At 35.0% G+C, this 14,110-nt stretch overlaps 1 protein-coding gene across 3 annotated transcripts in view; it reads left to right on the forward strand.

Annotated features, from left to right (window-relative positions):
• The window catches only part of LOC129743863 (rho GTPase-activating protein conundrum), a 352,674-nt gene that overhangs the window by 63,970 nt on the left and 274,594 nt on the right, over positions 1–14,110 (forward strand). For all 3 annotated transcript variants that reach the window (XM_055736074.1, XM_055736076.1, XM_055736075.1), the window contains exon 2: positions 2,263–2,291. The gene's annotated coding sequence lies outside the window, so the exon portion shown is untranslated. The remainder of the gene's footprint in view (positions 1–2,262; positions 2,292–14,110) is intronic.

Here is a 14,110-nt window from a genome sequence, read left to right on the forward strand (position 1 = left end):
AAGGTAAACAACTTTCAGCATAACTGAAAAACTAATCAAGCAAATGGAACCAAATTTGGCGTGGTAAGGTATTTTATAACGATAAATTTTTTCTATGATATTTCGAGAACCCTCCGTTCTTCCAGTCGGAAAATCTTAAGGGAGGACGGTGCTCCCTAACAATTTTTTACATCACTCGGGAACTTACTCAGCAAATGGAACAAAATTTGGGAGGGTATTTGAGCAAAAAGATTGTTTAGGTGAATATTTGGTATAACTGCCACCTTCCAGTGGGGTGATAGCAAGGAGAGAGGGGGGCTTCTTTACAATTTTTCGCATAACTAGAGCAAATGGAAACAACTCTGGCATGGGAAAGCATTTGGATACGTTTAATGGTAATTTCTTTACTTCAAACTTCTTTCTCCTGTAATTATGGATAGAATTAGGGAATACGGCAGCTCACACACGATTGTTTTGCATAAACTAAGAAATTATCTAACAAATGGAACAAAATTTGGCATGGGAGTGAATTTGAATACACGAAATGTTTGATCTTATCCCCTCCATAGCTAAACTCGTCAACTTATAAAGCAAACGAGACCAAATTTGGCATGAGAGGGTATTCGAGCACAAGAAGCTTTTCCGTTGATTTAGTAGCCCTACCTCCATTCAGTGGAACGATAAAAAGTGGGAGAAGGTTCACTTATACAGTTTCTTTTAAAATATTTCGATAACTAATCGAGAAAATGGAATCAAATTTGCATGGGAGCATATTTTTCTAGGTTTGAGACCCCCTTTTATTGCCAGAGGGGAGATATAAAGTGGGGAGAGGGTCACAAATTTTTTGAATAGCTCGAGAACTTATCGAAAATGGAGCCATATATGACATGGAATCGTATTTGTTTATAAAAAGTGTTTTTCTGATGTTATGAAGCCACCCCCCTTCCTTTCATTATGAATATAGGAGAGGGGAAGGGGGCTACTCTCACGATGTTAGTATGAGTTATAAACTTATGAAGCAAAGAAATCCGGAGTCATCAGAAAAGGTCAGGTCCGGAGTCATAAAAAGGATTGAAACACGGATTTAAAAAAAAATGTTACGATTTCAAAATAAAAAAAAGTTGCAATTTTATTTTGAACAAACATTTGAATGATTTTCAAATTGAATTGAAAATTCTGTACAAATAAATGAAAAGTAAATAACTAAATACCACAAATTTCAATAATTTTTGGAAAGAGTAGTAAAGCACACCGGGTCAGCTAGTGCTATATATACCATAATAAGACATAAATTATAACGATGTTAATGATCATGTTGCGGAACGCAATCGGTGGTTGCGAGCCACTGGTTTATGACGTCACGAAATTTCAAAACTGCGATCCACAACTGAGGCAAACCAATAGAGAGAACCGAAAGATCCCTAGAGAGTGGCCAGAGTGGCTACAGCATCCCAATTTTCTACTCAACGACACAACATCATCATTATCATCCCAATCGCTCCCAACAGAGTGCGACCGAGAATGTTCATCATCCGAGGGGGAGGCGAGAAACGATCAACACATGAGGGGGAGGTGAGATGATAGCCCAGAATCCACCCAACCAGAAGAGAGTTATACAACCAAAAGATGATAATAGATTAAGTTAGTTAATTTTTATTATTACTTTTTGTCATTCTAAATAATTTCGAAAAATGCGCCAAAGAAAGCATTATTTGTAGAACAAAATTTAGCTAGGCTTGAGCAAGATCAGAATTCTACTGTGCTCGAATGCGAACAGATCGATGGCAAACTTTTTTTACTAATTAGCTGTAATGTTAGAGAATAATTTAATATACTTTCTAGTTGATAGCCTTAAATAAAATGAGTTTTTGTAAAGAAAAAAAAATCGGTGTGTAAATCAAACTCGTGCTATTGTTATTGCCAAGTTCTATCGAGAAAACTTACACGAAATCGCTGTTCAAAGAACGACCAAGGAGGTCTATTGGGAACCCTATCCAGCCTACAGTCTACTGAATACGCGAAAGATCGAGGATCAGCTTAGGTTTCGACCTAGAGGGACATTTTGGTCACGGAGGAACAGATCAAGTGCAACAATATTTTTTTTGACATCGTTTACGATATAAAATACTTTATGAAAATGTAGCTATGCAAATGCAATTTTGCTGAAAAAGAAAAAAAAATCCTCCAAATGGGGCGAAATCAGCGCTTGAATTCTTTAAAGCGCGTGAAATTCTTTTCACTGAGTTACTTCTCTGACTAATATTTAATTTTTCTTTGTTTCAGGTGTCACATGTCCTTCTGTAATTGATTTGGTAAGCAAAAATAACGTTTTTTGATTCTGAATCTGAAACTAGAACACACACACTCAGAAAAATACTATTATGTGTGCCATAAGATTCTCTTATGAAGTGGCGCCATAAGAATCATCATTGAAATTCATAAGATTGTCTTATGAAGCGAATGAATTCTGAAGATGAACGCCTGCTGCAATGAGAGGTTGTTGCTTTTCATAGGAGGTTCTTATGGAAACAGTAAATCACTTTCTAATAAGAATAATTTTAGGTATTTCATGCTGAAAACATTCATTTTATTGTTTGGCAAGTTTGTTTGATATGAAAAATGGTCACCATCAGCAGCGCATCAACAGACGCTTCCATCAAAGTTACACGCATCTCAATCTTCGACCTTGCGTTGTAAGCCGATCAGCTAGCTGAAAAGTAAACAAAAAATGTATTTTAATTTACTAATATATGAAACGTTCACATCAAAAACATCAAATCGAACTTACCATTCCGGAGATGACAATAACATTAAATTTTGAAGAAAAACTAGTAACTATGAACTAGCTATAACTATGAAGCTCCGTACTGATAGATGATGAAAAACTGATGGAATGGATGAATGTATTCATTATTTTTACACAATGCCGTTTCTTCTATTTTTCATTAAAAAAAATTGAAAGAATGTCATAAGACTCTTTTGAAAAATTATTTTACACTCTAAAAACAGGTTCATAAGATGTATCTTATGAAAATTATAATAAGAATTTGCATGAGTGACAGGGTTTTCAACGTTTCATGATTTAAAAATTTAGTTTTTGGCACGTGCTGTAAACTATTAAAAGTTTATGTGATAAAAAGTTTCTTTTTTCACTTCACTTTTTTCATTTCAATTCACTAAAATTAGATTTTTTGGTAGCTTATGGTATTGATTGCATTTTTTCTTTACTCACTGTAGTATTTTAGCAAAATATCATATCATAAAATCAGTTTAACTTATTAATATAGATCTGAAAACACACTAAATGAAGATATTTGACTGACTGTTAGACTGAGTGGATTTGGGGTCATTTTAGAATTTGTCAAACCCTGGAGCTTAAAATGCTTCGTTTTGGTTCAATGTTTTATTTATTTATTCCGCCAAACAGTGTAGGCTACATATATATACATGTTTTTTTTCTGTTGAACCGAGTCTGCTGATGGTTTTTGTGCCAATTCATAAATTCCTTAGAGGAAATTTTCCGCTAAACGACTTTATTTATTAATTATGATCCTAGGCTAAGTCTTTTATCTGAGACTGAACTTAAAAAAACATCGACCACACTTTAATTTGTAGTAAAACACTTACTAATACTAGCTTTAATTTGGTTTCTGGACATATTTAAGTTGATTTCTTCTACATATGCGTTGAAATTGCGTAATTTTGGATCCTGTTTGATAGCTGGAACGGCCTTATGCTGCGCAAACTATTGCGTCCTTCGTTGGGAGATATCTGTGAGAACAAGTACGGCGAATAATACCTTCCACTTGCCAAATCCTTCAAAAGCAACGCGTCAATTAACTTCCTGCGATTCTCAAGCGAATCCAGTCCGACCAGCATGCACAGGGCTCGATAAACCGGCATTTCCTCTTGCCATCCAAGGTTTCTTAGCGCGTATTTGAGAAACTTCTTTTGGACTCTCTCCAGTTTATTGATGTGAACATTGTAGTACGGTTGCCAAACAATGCTGCCGTACTCAATTGTAGTCCGCACTAACCCGACATAAATTGAAACGATAGTATACGGGTCGTTCAATGCATTACAAATTCTGCTGACCATTCCAAACATTGAATTTGCTTTGGCTTCCACTTGCTCTATGTGCTTAGAGAAATTCAGCTCTCTATCTATCTCCACTCCAAGATCTTTTACTGACGTCTTCCTAGTAATGATCAAGCTGTTTTCGAGGCTATACTCATAGACTATGTTCGATGTTTTCCGAGAAAATGAAACAACGCTACATTTCGATGCTTTAATTTTCAATTCAAAGTTTCTGCAACATTCTGATAATCGGTACAATGCGTTTTGCAGAATCGAACAATCTTTCTGGTGACGAACAGGAAGAAATATTTTCAAATCATCAGCGTTTATCAGCACGAACACGTCGTGCAGAACTTCGGGAAACTCGTTCATAACAATGATGAAAAGAAGGGGTCCCAAGTGACTCCCTTGTGGTACACCACTGTTAACCGAGAATGCACCAGATCTGACATTTCCCAGCCTCACGTACTGAACTCTTTCAATAAGGTAAGAATGTATCCATTTAAGGCAGTTACCAGCAATTCCATTCTTGCAAAGTGAAGAAAAGAAGAGCATTGATTTCGACCACATCAAATGCTTTCGACATGTCCGTGTATATAGTATCGACTTAAAGTCCTCGCATCATCCACTGTGAAGATCGCGATACAAATTCGCCAAGATTTGTCACGGTCGACCGCCGTCTCAGAAAACCATGTTGAACGTCCGACATTTTCCTCTCCAGCCAAGGGTACATTTGGTCGTAAACGATGCTCTCAAAAAGCTTTGGTAAGGCAGACAGTATTGCCACTCCACGATAATTTTCAACTAAAAGCTTAGAAAAACTTTTATGTATCGTTACGATGTGCGAATTCTTCCAAAACTTCGAAAAAATTCCTTCGTGAAGTGAGTCTGAGAACAGGCGGTGTAAGGATGCTTCGAGTCCGTTTACACACTTTCTAAGGACCGAGTTCGGTAAGCCATCGGGACCACTGCCTTTGGATTCATCAAGCATTAAAATTTTCTCTCTGACATCTAAAATCGATATTGTTAGCTCACGAATAACTTCTTCTGGAAATTGATATTCTTGATCACTTGGTACATTATTCGAGCAGTATACACTTAAAAAATAATTTGCAAATAGTTCTAATGCTTCTTTCGAATTATCTGCTTTATCAGTGTGATATGAAACATTTTTCGGTGTTAAGTTTGATTTGCGCATGGAATTAACATATTTCCAAAAAAAATTTCGGTTCAGTTTGGATATTTCTTTGAAGATTTTCAAGGTACAAACAACGCTTGACTCTGTGCAAACGATTATTTTTCCTTCGTTTGTCTTTTAAGAAGCGAATTGTTTCAGCGTCAAACCACTCCGGGTATCTAGGGCAGCCTGATTTTAATTTGGTTATTCTACAATGGTTCAGCAATATGCCGTAAACGACAGTGTAGAACGACAAAACGTTAAAATCTAATGCACATTGAACCGTGCGATAACTTTCGTTAATATTATCGAAAACTCCAAGATTGTTCAAAAAATCTAGCACAGATCGTGCTCGTGAATTAGCTATATCGTACATGAAATCTTCGGATGGTAAAAATATCGTTCTTGTCCAACTTTGTCCAAGATCTTAACTTTGTATCTGATTAGCCAAAAAAGTTATTAGCTGTTTAACAGGGGCATGTTTGTTGGCATTGATAAGCTATAAATTCAATTGACATCACTGCTGCGTGCCTAGCGAGGTATTGCATGACTACTTTTCATGCCACCTTCTAAGTGCTATTTAGGGAAAATGGTCGAATTTAGAGGCAGTCGTCTTTGTATATTTAGCAATCGTTATGAAACATCGACTGAATTGCAGCTTCAACAGATCTTCAGCCTCCTCCAGTACTAGCCATTGAATTTTTCAATTTTTTTCTCCTTGATAATTATCGGAACACCCAGACAAGACTTTTCAACGAAAAGTTCTTGGCTGGAAACCCGCCAGGTGCTCGCTAAAGAGTTCGTTTTGCTGTCCATTACGAAATTTTTGAAAATTTCTCCCCGCTAGAGGTCCAAATATTTGTCGCAAAATTTGACCTCCGTATTTTGTTTATTTTACCAGATAAGTTACCCCTGTTTATTAGTCAGCTAGACGAACCAGTCAGAAAAACTGATCATTTTTATGATTTCCCATCATTCTATTGAAATTTTTGAATTGCGCTTGATAAAACCTCTCACATTCCTTAACTTTATGTAATGTAGCGTATAAGGGTCAAACTTGGCATTTCGATTTGCTCTGTGATTCTAGTGTTTAGTTTAGGAAAAAGTTAACCCTGATCAAGATCAAACTAGTTTACAACATTGTGTCAACTCGAAAAATGAATAAGTTTTATTTCGAATTTGTGCTGCATGTCATTGTGTAATCGTAAAAGCGACGCCTTTGAGGTTTTTCGCCGAACTAGTTCGCCTGGCAGTAGTTGACTGAATGCTGCAATTGCTCAACTATCTTCATATCATTCGCAAGATGGCCTCAAGATAACGACTGCAGCAAACCTCACTGCACATCAATTGACCAAAATGTAAATAACATCACCATTCGCAGTGTCTGAAGTGGAAGAAAGGCGATCTACTAAATACACACCACAATCCTCATAACTGGCTAAAACAACTTACACCCTCCCTAGAATCGGAATCGTTACTTTTGAGCGCCGCCACACGGCCATAATTTCAATCAGCAAAAACAACAACATCAGCAAATCGTTTACTTTTATCCCTCGATGTCTGGATGTTGATATTTATTGGCCACTATGTGGTCTCGCGAAACCGGTCCTCCAAATGGCCAATGCGGTTTTGTGAACGCGCAGTTTTAGACATCCATGTATTTGCAGCTCCTATAATGGGATGACGATCTGGTCCGGTTGAAGCTTTCCGAGGGGTTGTAACGAACGACCAAGCCAACGGCGACAAACATGGCCTGCAAGTGCACTTGATCTCCCTCGATCACCTATATAAAAATGAATGTTGGTACCTTTATATGTATGAATGTATGTATGTAGCTGGCTGAGTGCACAAAAACGATCATGGCTACCGGGGATAAGTTCTTGAGGCGGCGGCGGTGACAACAACGAGCTTAACGCAGCGCAGCACACATTTAGCACTTTGGTCACGAGCCTTAGTTTTATGAATGGAAATTGCCGTCGTCGTTTGGCCCGTGCTACAGGTCCGATAGCCATTTGGGAGGTGTTCCGCACATTACGTCACCATGCGGGGACCAAACTCGTTAGTCGTCTAGAAGGAAATAAACGGATTAGACCGTAGGAAAACTATATGAATATTGTTAACTAAAAATTTTGGGAAAGTAATGAATGATTAATTTTAATTCGAAAATTTGCGTTGACGGATTACATAGAGGAGCATTTCTTTTAAGTGTAGTATGAACTGAACATGTTTAAGCACAAACTATCAGCATAAAAGATCAATGAAATATCAGATAGAACTAGAAAAATGTGAGCTTCATATATTTAACATCACGCATTTCATTCTTGTTCTTGATAAATTTAATTGTTGTTTAATTTTTTAAACTCATTGCATGAACTATGAATCCGTTGAGATTTTTTTTGTTAATGTTATTAACTTTATCGACCTATAACTAAGCTATTTAGTTCAGTTTAGATTAGCTTGATTTACTACTCACATCCACCTGGTGTCTTTGACCCGAAATGCATCACGAAATTTCATGATCAAAATAAATTAAATTATTCAAGACAGGTTCCAAGATTGAGATTACAAATACTTAGAATTCCACGATCGCAGGCGTGGCTCAGTAGAACAAGTTTTACTTTGCCAATGGTTACAACTCCGTGATTAACCGAGGCCATCAATTGACAGCACATTCACAATGCCCAAAACTGATGCTCTCTCTTTGAACATCAAGATCGGCGCCGGCCACGCCCTAGTAGTCAAATGATAGATTCGAAAAGATAGAATAAGGACGAAAGAATAATGTTGTGCTTTAAGACCGAGGTTACCTGGATGCAATTGATTTTTTTTTATCATCTAGCCTTCACATTAAAATTTTCTATAAATCAGCATGTATTTATACAGTAGAATTTTTATATTTGTGATCTTGTAAAGATTGGAATTCAAGCAAAATCTATGTTTTGGCCGATTTGTAATTTTTTGAAATTCATATAAACGTTGATTGATTTCACGTTTTGTTAAAAATCGAACATAAACATTATTTTATTGAAATTAAATATCATGTATTCAATCAGGAATGTAATTACCGATCAAACGGCGTGAAAGTTGCCCACTAATCCATTGAAAAAATGTTTTATTACCGCAATCCGAAAATGTTTGTGACGATTTTCTAATTGCAACTTATGACTTCTAGTAAAAAAAAAGAAATTGAGAAAAAAAAATGAAAACTTAGCTGCGAGCTTCCATTTTTCCAATGAAGATTCTTTCGGAAAATCGACTGTATTAAAGATGATGGATTTCTTGCCTTAGAACAATTTCATTGGTGTTTGGAAAAAGTGGTAGAAATTTGGTCATTTTTAGCAAATTTTGAAAATTTTGCCATGCAAAAACATTTTCAAGATCAGTGGCCTTCAATTTTTTACCAACACGTGTTGTAGTTTCGCATGCTGTGATGCAAGGATAGCAATATTTCTATCACATACGGCTGAAATAGAATCAGTGCTGTAAAAAATACAATACCCAAAAATATTCAAAATATCAAAAATTCTACCACTTTTTCCCAACACCAGTGAACTTGCTCTTAGGCATCCAACTTCAAGACTGCTCTTTCTTAAAATAGCAAACCCAAAGCCTGCTTTACTTCCTCTACATCAATATTGTTTATATAATTATTTCTTTATTGACATTTAGGTAACCAAGCTATTTATTAAGAAAAAAAAAACAGAATTGTTTTTCCAATAGTTCTCATTTTTCAAAAAGTGTTAAAGATAGGATAGTTTTTTAAAGGTTTATGATTGCTAATTAAATTTCTGAAGCATTAAAATTGTCAGAAATCGCATACAGTGCTGAATTAAACTAAAAAAAAAAGTGAAAAAAAAAACTTCGTGGACATATATGGGCTCGAATACAGTGTAGAGGGTTAAGAAATTTCGATTATAAAAATAAGAATTCTAAATGTGATCTGGTTTAAATTTATATCACAAATTATCACAAAATCCTCAATGTGAACTAGACTGATCAAAAATGGGTCAAAAATGTATTGAGCTGTTTCGGGTTCTTTTTGGGCCCAATAACAATAGAATTTTCCATGAGTGTTGTAAAAAAATTGAAGTTAATTCCTAAGAGCAAGTTCACTGGTGTTGGGAAAAAGTGATAGAAATTTTGACATTTTGAAAATTTTACCATGCAAAAATATTTTCAAGATCTTGAAGCGTTGTATTTTTTTACAACACTATTTCTATTTCAGCCGTATGTGATGGAAATATTGCTATTTTTGCATCACAGCATGCGAAAATACAACACGTGTTGTAAAAAAACTAGAAGGCCGCAGGTCTTGAATATGTTTTTGCATGGCAAAATTTTCAAAATGTGCCGTAAGTGTCAAATTTTCTACAACTTTTTCCCAACACCAGTAAACTTGCTCTAAGATCGCTAGTTATTTGGACAACGGTGAGCAATAGAAGTTTTTTTTTGTTCTCTTTTCCTCATTCTTTAAAATACGGAATTATTTAATCAAATTGTTTTGCAGTCTTCAACAAATTTATTAAACGGACTAAAAACATTGTTTATTTTACAGTTATGTAAGAAATACCTGTAATGATATCTTTTCAAATTTCTAGAAAATGTAGAAATTAACCTTTTTATTAAGTCACAGCAAGCCGTGTATGAGAACGAACGTGATTTTTTCGTCGTCGCGTTTTCCCATTTTTTTTCTCGTGAATAAATAAAATACGAGGGAGCGATTACTGATGTTGAAAATATTTGAATGCAAGAATTGGAAGACAGCACCTATCACTTTTCAATGGAGTTTGGTGAGATCATTTCTATTAGACAATTATAAGTAAATCACATTTGTTTTATTTTTCTGCTTATTCATCCTATTTGTCAAATAGGATTTCCTTAAAAAATGTTCTCTCCCCTCCTTTCTGAAAACAAAATCCAGGGTCGCAAGGGTTTCCTGCACCTGAAAAGTTAATTTCGTTGTAAATATCAGAATATCCCCAGTATGATTACATTGACTTGTCGCGGTGTGCATTCAGTTACCACAGTCATCTTTAAAATCCACGCTTGAAATGAGTGATACTCGTTTTGGCATCTTGTGTTGATGTTATTTATGCGTTGTACTGTAAGCGTTAGATAACACTTCCATCGAGGTGGTAGAGATTGATCGCGGTTTAACGTAGCTTTTTCAAAAATAATTAGAATATCGCAGTGAGTGACTAGTGTGTGTGAAGTTTTTCCCCAAAAATCCGCCTTCGAAGCAACGAACGACTACGCAACAACGTCAACGGCATGCAGCCAGAATTGTTTGTCATCTCACAACCAGATGGCCAACTTGGATTGGCGATTTGCAGCAAAGCTATTGGCGATTTGCAGCAAAACTTTTTGACATGCAGCGCCAACTGATTTTCACATACGTAACTAACAAAAGGGTGATGATAGGTGATTTTCAACACGGCAGTGAATACGAATTGTTCGTAAATTCATGATTTGTACGGAAATAACGAAACTTCAGATACTAACAATGACTGAATTTTGTTATAAAATCTGAAATTAACTGGTTGCAATGGTTTTTGTTGAAAAAAGAAGAGTTTTCTATGTTTTTTGAATAAAATTAGATTTGCAAAATGATTAGTTTCAAACTATGAAAACGCAGCATCAATTGAGATCGATTTTTGAGACATTATTAAATCATGACATGAACCCGAATGCCAAAAAAGGTCTTTTATAAAACAAAATCATTACATTGATATTCTAAAGCTGAAATTTGCTTTCAACCGATGCCCATTACGAAGCTATTCACATCTCCAGCGGTTCAGCTCTCTTGTCTGATAATAAGTGATAACGATTATTCAAACTCATGTGAATAAGAGGGCTCAACAAGTCATCGGAAATTGAAAGGCTTAGATGCATGGATATTTCCCAGTTAAGTTCTTAATATTGCGTTTACGAATCATCATATACACTCGAAATATTTAAGTTGATTATTTAAAAATTTATTTATTTTTCATATCTTGAACTATTACTTATCATTTTACATCTCAGACCTGGATTCCTTATTCAATGCTACAATTTTATTTCTTTAATGACTTTGCTGGGAACTTCTTCGTATAAAAAATACTACATAACATTTTGAATCGTTAATTTATTAATTGCTGGAGCAATGAAGTAAAGATCATGGACCTGCTATCGATCGCACTGCTGATTTTTCGCACTTCTCCAATATTCTTCTTGCCTTTTGAAAGTGGCTGCCAATTCCGTAAACAATCTTTAGTCTTCATAATGAGAATGCTTAATTTTAACAAAAAGTTCAGAAACATTTGATTCGAACTCGGCGCATATCTAAAAATGATTCATAAATATAGTAATTCAATAAATAAGTGTTGAAGATTGTCATCTTACGAGTTATTTCTTGATCATTTCTAAAAATTCAGTAGGTATTTTCTGCACTAGAAGCTGATTTCGGTGGCAAACTGAAAAATAACATACATATATAAAACAACCCTACCTGGGTTTTAAAGCTATGAAAAATTGCGTAGTTCACTTTTTCTTATCTTATTCTATAATCCAATCTTCAATAATTTTCATTTCAACTCCAAAATTTCAAAAATTTCTCTTTTGTTTTGGAAAATTACTACTGGCTTTGACGTTTCGATCGATAATATCATCATTTTAATCGCAGCGCCTTCTGAGTGTCGTTTTGAGCTGCAAATCGCCAATTCTACATGCAACGCAAACTGGTTGTCATTAATGAAACTTACAAAAGGGTGATGATTGCAGACTTTTTCAACATGGCAGTGAATACAATTCGTTCCAAAAGCTAACTTTTTTGTGGAAACAATCAAGTTTCAAACAATTAAAATTGCTAAATCTTGTAAGAAAATTATTATTTTACTAGTTTCAATGCTTTTTTCGTTAGTAAATACAGATTCGCTGGAATTTTCTATCGGATTAAATTTTGAATTTTCAAATTCAAACCATAGTGAAAGCACATGCCCAACTCAGGGGGTGAATGGCTCGTAAAATTCTGTCTGGCCATCGTCAGGCCGATGTGATTTTTAGATACCGTAAAAAAACAAAACATCCTTTTCTGTTCCAAATCGGTTCCGTCCGTTTCGTCACATTCATTGGCACTTGTTATCTGAATGAGGTTAGTTATTTTTTATCCTGGAGCGTCTGTTTTCACAAAATTTTTCTTAAAATAACGGCACATTAAAAAGGCAGTTGCAAGTTGACACTTTTTGTTTGTTCCCGGAAAACTAAAAATTAATGAAGATTAAGTCATGAACATGTTTCGAAAAGTATAGATTCAAGAATTCACTTTTTCTTACCATATTATCCAATCAAAACCGACTAAATACTTTGTTAAACTGCGAAATTTTCAAAAATTGTCTTGTGTTTTGAAAAACTACTACGCGTTTTGACACTTGAGTCCATAACATCATCATTTTGATCGCAGGGCCCTCTGAGAGTCGTTTTAAGCTGCAAATCGCCAATAGTCGATGCTTCCTGGTAATAACACGATCGGTAGCCAAGATAGGTAGAGAAGAAGGTAAAACATTGCGCTTAACCTCAATCGACAGAGCCGTGTAAACGCAGGGTCAAAAATAGTTATGGAATTTCGAACGTTATGTATGGGATTTGAAACGAAATTACAATTTATGGAAAATTGCGAGGTCTTATTGTTCAAATAAGTATACAGTCGCATTCTTTGAAATAACATGTGCTGAAATTAGTAAAATTTATGTTCTAATGCTTTCAATATTCTGACTACGAGACAGTTTTTTTTTTGGAAATTTAGCAGTATTTCTGCAAAACATTCGAATTTCGGAAAGCATTTTTGCAAATATAGTTGTAAAGATATGCTAAAAAATGACTTGTTGCAACTTGTCATGAATGCTACTTTATTTTAGGTCCAACAAAATTTAAAAACAATCAGTTATTAGGAATTTAGCAAAAAGAATTTTTTTTTAACTCAATAAAAAATCCACCTAAAAAATATGTTTTTCAACCGCATAAGCGCTTAATGAATTGCAAATACATTGGTTAACATTTTTATATTTTTTGCAGAATTTTAAAATAGTAGTTTTTCTAGAACACCAATAGTTCAAAAAAATTCCATACATTTTTGTGGAATTTCTATAACTATTTTGGTTGGCCTACTAATACATATGCAAGCAACGGAGTAGCATACCAAAAGAATCTAGCTATCCTGATCGGCAGCGACGCCCCGACGATACGACGAATAATGAGCGATTGCGAAGCGAGAGCAACGACCGAAACTCGCGGTTGCGTCGAAGGCGGATTTTTGGGGAAAAACTTTACACACACTAGTCACTCACTGCGATATTCTACTTATTTTTGAAAAAGCTACACAGTAAACGAAAATTACCGAGTTCGGTAATTTTTTTACCGAAATCCTAACATGTGGAGTTCGTTAAACTGTTCGGTAATTTTTTCGGTAAAAAATAAACGAACATCGGTAAATGGAGAATCGATTTACCGATGTTCGTTTATTTTTTACCGAGAAAATTACCGAACAGTTTAACGAGCTCCACATGTTAGGATTTCGGTAAAAAAATTACCGAACTCGGTAATTTTCGTTTACTGTGTACGTTAAACCGCGATCAATCTCTACCACCTCGATGGAAGTGTTATCTGACGCTCTTTCAATCAATAAATTGAACATGTTGCATTATAAATATATTATTGTGAGCTTCAAAAGTAAACATATTTAGTCTTTTATTGTGTTAACTGGAAAATTTTGAACTAAAAAAAATCACTTATATCTGTTTTTGATCACTGGCGCTCTTGAAATATGTAATTTCAAATGTTTTCTTTTTTATAAAATTAACCTAAATCAACAACTTTGTGTTTTGAATAAATTTTCCAAAGTTC

Source organism: Uranotaenia lowii, chromosome 2, assembly GCF_029784155.1.
Source record: "Uranotaenia lowii strain MFRU-FL chromosome 2, ASM2978415v1, whole genome shotgun sequence".
Taxonomy (NCBI): Eukaryota; Metazoa; Arthropoda; class Insecta; order Diptera; family Culicidae; genus Uranotaenia; species Uranotaenia lowii.